Here is a 7,291-nt window from a genome sequence, read left to right as displayed (position 1 = left end):
CTAGACTGGACAGACAATTGCCAAGCTATTCCAGCCAAAAGGATTGCAGTCTTTTTCACTCTCATAAAGTACAGTTTGTGGCTTGCCTTCACAGGCAGCATCATTATAAAGAATGACACCCTGGCCTTGATAATCAAACATATATCCTCCACGGTAATCATCAGGTATTTTAAAACACCCACAGTAATCGGCAATCATAACAGGACCAGGATTACACCCAGGCTTTGGAAACATAATAAATGCACTGTAAGCATTACACCTTCCTAACATCATAGCCACCCATATGAGGACTATTCCTACGTATTTGACAGTGCTGCTTTTCTTCATAACTTCACAATTTGATTTAATCACGCAAAATAAATGATTACATGAGTTGCAGATATCTATGTATAGAGGCAACGCGGGGATGTCTGGGCACAAATCTGTCTGTAGAGGAGGACTAAAAGACAATAGGATAACCAGCTGTATGAATAAGTTTTTGTTTTCTGAATGAAAACTCAATACGTTGTTCTTGTTTTCGTAGCCTGTCGTTTCCTGTGACTGCAAATGCTAACGTTTCTTTCTGAATTGCGTTACAAAATAGGTCCCCAACATAGAACTATCGATTGACAAGAACTTTTAATGTCATCATACACTTTATATAATAATAAAGTGGACTGTTTATATATATATATATATGGTTGCTATTAGTTGTCTAAATTAGTCGCAACCACATAAAATGATGAAATATTTGCAATAATTCTAAAAGGGTAAAATAAAATAAAATAAAATTCTACCAAAATAAATTAAATAATAGATCTTTGATTATTAAACAGTTATTTATTCAAACAAGTTAAATAAGATAAGATCTTATTTAGTTCTAATTATAGAGTATGTGTCGCATCTATAAGAATGTAGAGTACAAAATTCATTAGTGCCAAATCCTTGACAACTATCACATTTCCTTAGCACTTTTTTCATCTTAATAATTGATGATCAAATGAACTAAAAGTCTTGATGTAAAAACCTGACCCACAATCTAATTTAAAGAAATAATTGCAAATGGATATAAAATGTACATCCATTAAATTCACAATATTTGACATAAATCCAATTTGCATAGATCTTCCATTTGTACATCATTTTAAATGTACTTAGTTGGTCAACTAATTAATGTTTGATTGAGCTTGTGTAGTAATCATTTTTTTTGTTTTGGGATAGTAAAGATAGCCAGTTTGTTAGGTAGGATTATTGTAGAGGATTCTTTATGTTGAAGTTGAAGATGGAATATCTACTAATTTACAAGAATCAATGTGAAGCAATGGGTAAAAATATCCAATGACCTACAGATCAATATGCAATTGTAGGGCATGATGTAATGAATAGAAAAGCTAAATGTCATATAAGATTGTGTTTTTTATACTCAATTATGATAAATGTCCATGAAGAATCTACTTCAAAGAAACTTTTGAAGAAGATATGAGAGATATATCAAAGAAAATCACTTGTAAATAATATTTTATTAAGGGAAAAGTTGTATCCCTTAAGAATGGAGAATTCCTAAAAGGTCGTAATTGACAATTTTATGCCAATTTTGGCTTACGATTTGGATTATCTATTAAATCATAGGCCTATCAATCCTTGGAGACTTATAACCTTCCTACTAACCTACTTTGATAATGTATGCCTTGTATCATACATGTAAGTTTGTGGTTGTTCTTGTATCATACTACACGGTTAGAAAATTTTCATGTCCGTTAAGATATCAAATTTTGGATATAACCTCCTTGCTTTAAATATCTTCTTCTAATGTCCAAGTAGCCTTAGAATCAAAGGGGGATTTCTAATTGACAAAGCTCTTGAGATGTGTTATTTCTTAATGTCTTCTTTGCCTCTCTACTATGTAGAATTCTCTCCATTCTAGGAGCCTAATGCACTAGCATCTATACAATTGATTATGTATGTTTATTCACCTTTCTGTTGTTGTCACCATAAATATTAGGAGGGCCTTTTTAGGGTAACAAGTATGAGTCATTGAAGATTGGGGAAAGTGTAATATTTTAAGGTAGCTTGACCTTTTAGTAACAAACTCCATACTTGTCAAAAATCTGATTAGGGCCTATTATGTTTGTCATTCGTTTAGTGTAACTCCATTTGAGAAATATGTCTTTGTTAAGGTGTACCATGACCATAACTCTAACCTAGAATCAAACATCTATCTTTCTTTGATCCACTTTTTCCTTGTTATCTTTGGTACTCTATTGTATATTTTCTTTAACATTTTCATGTACTTCTTCAATTGCCTTTATATACTCTTCATCTTGACTACTCCTATTCTATATCCTTTACAAATATCTTAGTTGAAATGAACTTCTTGGATGTGTGTCATATATAATCTCAAAAGGATTTATCCTAATTCTCCTATTTGTAGAATTACAAAATGGATAATTTTTGTTAAGGGAGTACCATATGAAAAATCTTTCGTTGTTTCTTTATTAGGCATCTTAGTATATTGCCAAGGTACCTATTAACCACCTCAGTTTTCCCACTTGTCTAAAGTGGTATGTTGAGTTAAAGTAAGCTTGTTTCAAAGTTTCTCCATAATGATCTCTAGATGTGTCTTATGGATTTTGAGTCTCTATAAGAAACAATACATAGAGGTAGTCTATGAGTTCTATCTATCTCATTGAAGAATGTAATGACCCTTTTCAATAGGCCACTTAAAAAAACCCTAAATTTAATACATGGCTAAAGTATATTGCTGAAATAAGGAAATAATAGTGCCAATGTATTCATTCAATGAAAACCAAATGTTTTTACAAATGATATGTCAATATTCAGCACTGAAACATTATGAATTGACACATTACACACAATCCTAACTAGCTATATACAATTGAGAACTTATTACAACTACAAACTGAAATGAGAACCTGGATTAGTTAGATACTAGAGACTGACTACTGAAGATGATATGGTGAAAGTGCAACTCCACTTGAAACTCCAAACCAGTAAAATAACTTGGGCCTTGGTACATTGCTGAAAGTGTATTGTTGAATAAAGAAAATTTATTTGCCACTAATCTACTTAAATAATTGATGTAAAATAGTGTCAATGTATTCATTGAATGATAACCAAATGTTTTTACATAGAATATGCAATTTTCAGCATCAAAACATTACAACATGGCACATTACAAACAAACCATACTGGCTGAATAAAACTAAGAAATTTTTGCAACTACAAACTAAAATGAAAGAACGTAGAATGAGAAAATTTTAGAGACTGAATGTTGAAGATGATATGATGATAATGTAACTCCAATTGAAACTGCAAACCAAAAATCAAGCACAAGTGAAAGGACTGAAATATCCTTCTCATAGCTGGAATAATTCAGGTGATTTTTCACACCCTCAAAATTGCGTACCAATTGAGAGTTTTCGTGCTCAATGGCCAATTGTGACTACTTGCAGAAGCCCTAGGCTCCACAACACACGTAAACAAAAATCAATAATAAATCTCGATGATAGGCAATGAGCCCTCAATGCCTATTTATTCTTTTTTTTCCTTGATAGGTCAGCCTCCTTTTTAATTTTTTCTCTGCTTCTTCCAGCAACCTCTAGAAGACTATTTTATTTAATGACTTTATAATACATATCACTTTATTAAGTTAATTAAATATAAAGTTATTTTGTAATATTTTTTTTTTATTGATAACTTTATAAATAATTAGCATCCTCCAAGAATAGGGACATTACAGGTTTTCCCCTCCTAAAATTGCTTGGCCTCAAGCAATCTTAATGTTGGATGCTACAAAATCACTTCTCCCTCCCAAGTAGCATCTTCAATATGTAAATCTTTCCACTTAACCAGATACTCTCTGATTACTCTCCTGTGAAGTTGCTTCTCTCTACTATCCAGAATGGATTCTGGCACTAAGATCAATTTACCCTCATCATCCAAGGGAGGTAATACTACAAAAGGCATCACATTCTGACCCAACACATTTTTGAGGCATGATACATGAAACACATTGTGCACTCTACTATCTATGGGAAGCTCCAACTCATAAGCCACCTCACCAACTCATTTGATGATCCTGAATTGTCCATAATAGTGTGGCTTGAGTTTCTCTCCACCACTCTTCTTGAGAGTGGACTGCTTATATGGCTGCAACATGAGGTAAACCATATCATTTACCTCAAAACTATGCTTAGTCCTCTTATTGTCTGCATACTACATTTTCTGGTTTTGAGCTTTAGCAATGTTGTCTCTAAGAGTAGCAACTATATCCTTACTTTCCTGTAATAGTTCACCTGCACGAGGTACTCGACTATCTCCCAATAACAAAACTATAAAACTAAGTGCCTCATAACCATAAGGTGCCATGAAGGGTGTCATTTATATAGTCATATGATATGTAGTATTGTAACAATACTCATAGAGATATATCCATCTGACCCAAAGTCGTTGTTGATCTGCCACATAATTCCTCAAATACCCTTCCACCCATTTGTTTACAATCTCTATTTGACCATCAGTTTGTGGGTGATAAGTGGTACTAGGTTTAAGCTCAGTGCCACACAACCAAAATATCTCCTACCAAAAGTGACTCATGATGCGGGTGTCCCTGTCACTCACAATGCTCCGAGGAAAATTGTGTAATCTAAAAATCTCCCTGAAGAAGACCTCTGCCACCTGAGTTTCTAAGTATGTAGTAGTGATAGGGAAGAAGTGAGCATATTTTTTTAGCCTATCCACCACCACATAAATACAATTGCACCCCTGGGCCCTACGCAAGCCCGTGATAAAGTCCATAGAGATGCACTCCCACTTCCTGTTACGAATAGGAAGTGGTTTTAGGAGTCCTACTGGATAAGTGTGCTCTTGTTTTTTCTGCTGGCAAGCTTGACATTCATGCACATACTGCAAAACATCAGCCTTAAGTCCCTTCCAAGTGAACCACTCTTGTACTAACATGTAAGTCTTGAAATACCCAGGATGGCCTACTATAGGTGAATTATGGAATGCTCTCAAAATGAACTGCTTCACTTTTGATCCTGGGACTAAGTAAATCCTATTCTTGTAAATGATCAAATCATCTATGAGAGTGTACCTAGTGTTGATCACTTTTCCCTCCACTATACCATGTGTCTCTAGCATATTCTTCTATAATCAAGTGTTGCCAGTCCTTTGATATCTGAATCATAGAAGTGAGATGTGGCCTATGGGGATAAATCATCTGCAACAATATTTTGTATCCCCTTAACATAGGTGATATCAAAATCATAGGCCTGTAACTTACTCACCCACTTTTGCTAATGATCATTCAGGTCCCGCTATCCCAAAAAGTGCCTCAAACTATTATGATCATTTTTAATACAAAATTCATTGCCCACAAGATATTGACTGAATTTGGCCAAGGCATGTATGATAGCCAACATCTCCTTATCATATATGCTAAATGATCTCTCAAGCCCGCTAAGTTTCCTACTCTCATAAGCTATAGGATGCTTGTCTTGCATGAGTACAACACTAACTCCTCTCCAGAAGCATCACATTGAAGCTCAAATGGCTTCATGAAATCAGGCAATGCTAATACTGGGCATGTAGTCATTATTTCTTTGAACTGCATAAAATAGTCTTGTGCCTCCTGAGTCCACACAAATCCCCCTTTCTTTAGCAAATCTATCATGGGTGTTACATGTCATGAGTAGCCATTGGCAATCGTGCGATATAATCCACATAGACCAAGGAACCCACTTCACTGTGTAAGTTTCTCTGGTGGTGGCCAATCAACAATAGCATGAATCTTTTCAAGATCCATTCAGACTCCTTCTGCACTAATGATGTGTCCAAGATACAATAGTTCTGTCATCCCCAAATCACATTTGGACTCCTTGGCATACAAGGAATCCCTCTGTAAAATGCTCAATACTGTCTCCAAGTGCTCTAAATGCTCCTGCCATGTCCTGCTATAGATCAAAATATCATCAAAGAATACCAACACAAATTTCCTCAACTAATGGTGGAAGACCTTGTTCATAGTGGACTAAAAAGTGGCAGGTGCATTAGTCAAACCAAAAGGCATGACTACAAACTCGAAATGCCCACAATGACATCTGGAAGCAGTTTTTCAATATCCTACTCTTGAACTTTGATCTGGTAATAGCATGATCTCAAATCAATTTTTGTGAAAAAACAAGCCCCATCCAATTCATCTATCAGCTCATTGATGCGTGGGATGGGATACCTATTCTTTATAGTTCTCTTATTCAACACCCTATAATCAATACACATCCATAGAGTACCATCCTTCTTTTTTACCAAAATAATAGAAGATGCAAAAGGTGACTTACTTGGTCTGATGTGTCCCATTACTAGCAAATCCTTGATGGTCATCTTGATCTTATCTTTGTGTCATTTTGGGTACCGGTATGGTGTGATCATGATAGGCTTAGCACCTTCCTCCAGCTTGATAATGTGCTCAATACCTCTATCTAGTGGCCTGCCTAGTGGAATCTCACTGAATACCTTCTCATACTTGATTCTCAATTTCTGAATATCTCAATGATATTCAGTCTTATGTTTTTCCTCTTGGGTAGGCATCAAGGCACATATTGCTGACCACTCTATATTATTATACCTGGCTAATCTCTCCAACTTCCTAAATAAGATAGTCCTGAAATCACCATTATGGATAGCCTTCAACACATGAGTCTTGCCATCCACCACAAATCGTATCTCCATATCCTTCAATCTTAGGGTAACCTCCTTCAAAGAATGCAGCCGTTGCATCCCAAGTACTATGTCCATCTCACCCATGTTGACCACATGACATTCCACCTTAAATTCATAGTTGTTCAGTTGCAAAGGTAGATCTCACACCATCCTATCACAATGAAGAGTATATCCATCAGCTACCTTAACACTTAGCCCCTCAAACTCCTCAATAATAAGTCCACGCTTCTCCACAAATTGCGCATCAATGAAATTATGTGTGGCACCTATATCCAATAGAGTAATAACCTTCTATCCTACCAAGACTCCCCAAAATCTAAAAGATCCCTCTCTTTGAATACTAGACAGACGTGCGTCCAGTAAATGTATCTCTGGAGCCTCTTTTTTCTCAACACTATCGACCTCTTATTCACCCTCTACCTCATTAGGATCCTCATCATGGTTCTCTGAGTTGTCTGAATCTGAACCCTCATAATAAGCCCACATCACTGGGTTAGCCTTCCCCTTAGACCTCATAGGGAAATCATGAACAAACTCATAGGGACCTTTACAAAAGAAGCATAGCTTTATC

General features: G+C 35.6%; 1 pseudogene; it reads right to left on the bottom strand.

Moving 5' to 3' along the window:
* Positions 1-7,291, bottom strand: part of LOC149558425 (endoplasmin homolog) — a 59,937-nt pseudogene continuing 52,646 nt past the window's right edge.

This window comes from Cupressus sempervirens, chromosome 5 (assembly GCF_028749045.1).
Source record: "Cupressus sempervirens isolate cs-2001-9-10 chromosome 5, ASM2874904v1, whole genome shotgun sequence".
Taxonomy (NCBI): domain Eukaryota; kingdom Viridiplantae; phylum Streptophyta; class Pinopsida; order Cupressales; family Cupressaceae; genus Cupressus; species Cupressus sempervirens.
Note: the sequence above shows the minus strand (reverse complement) of the source record. Positions and strands in the feature narration are given on the sequence as shown.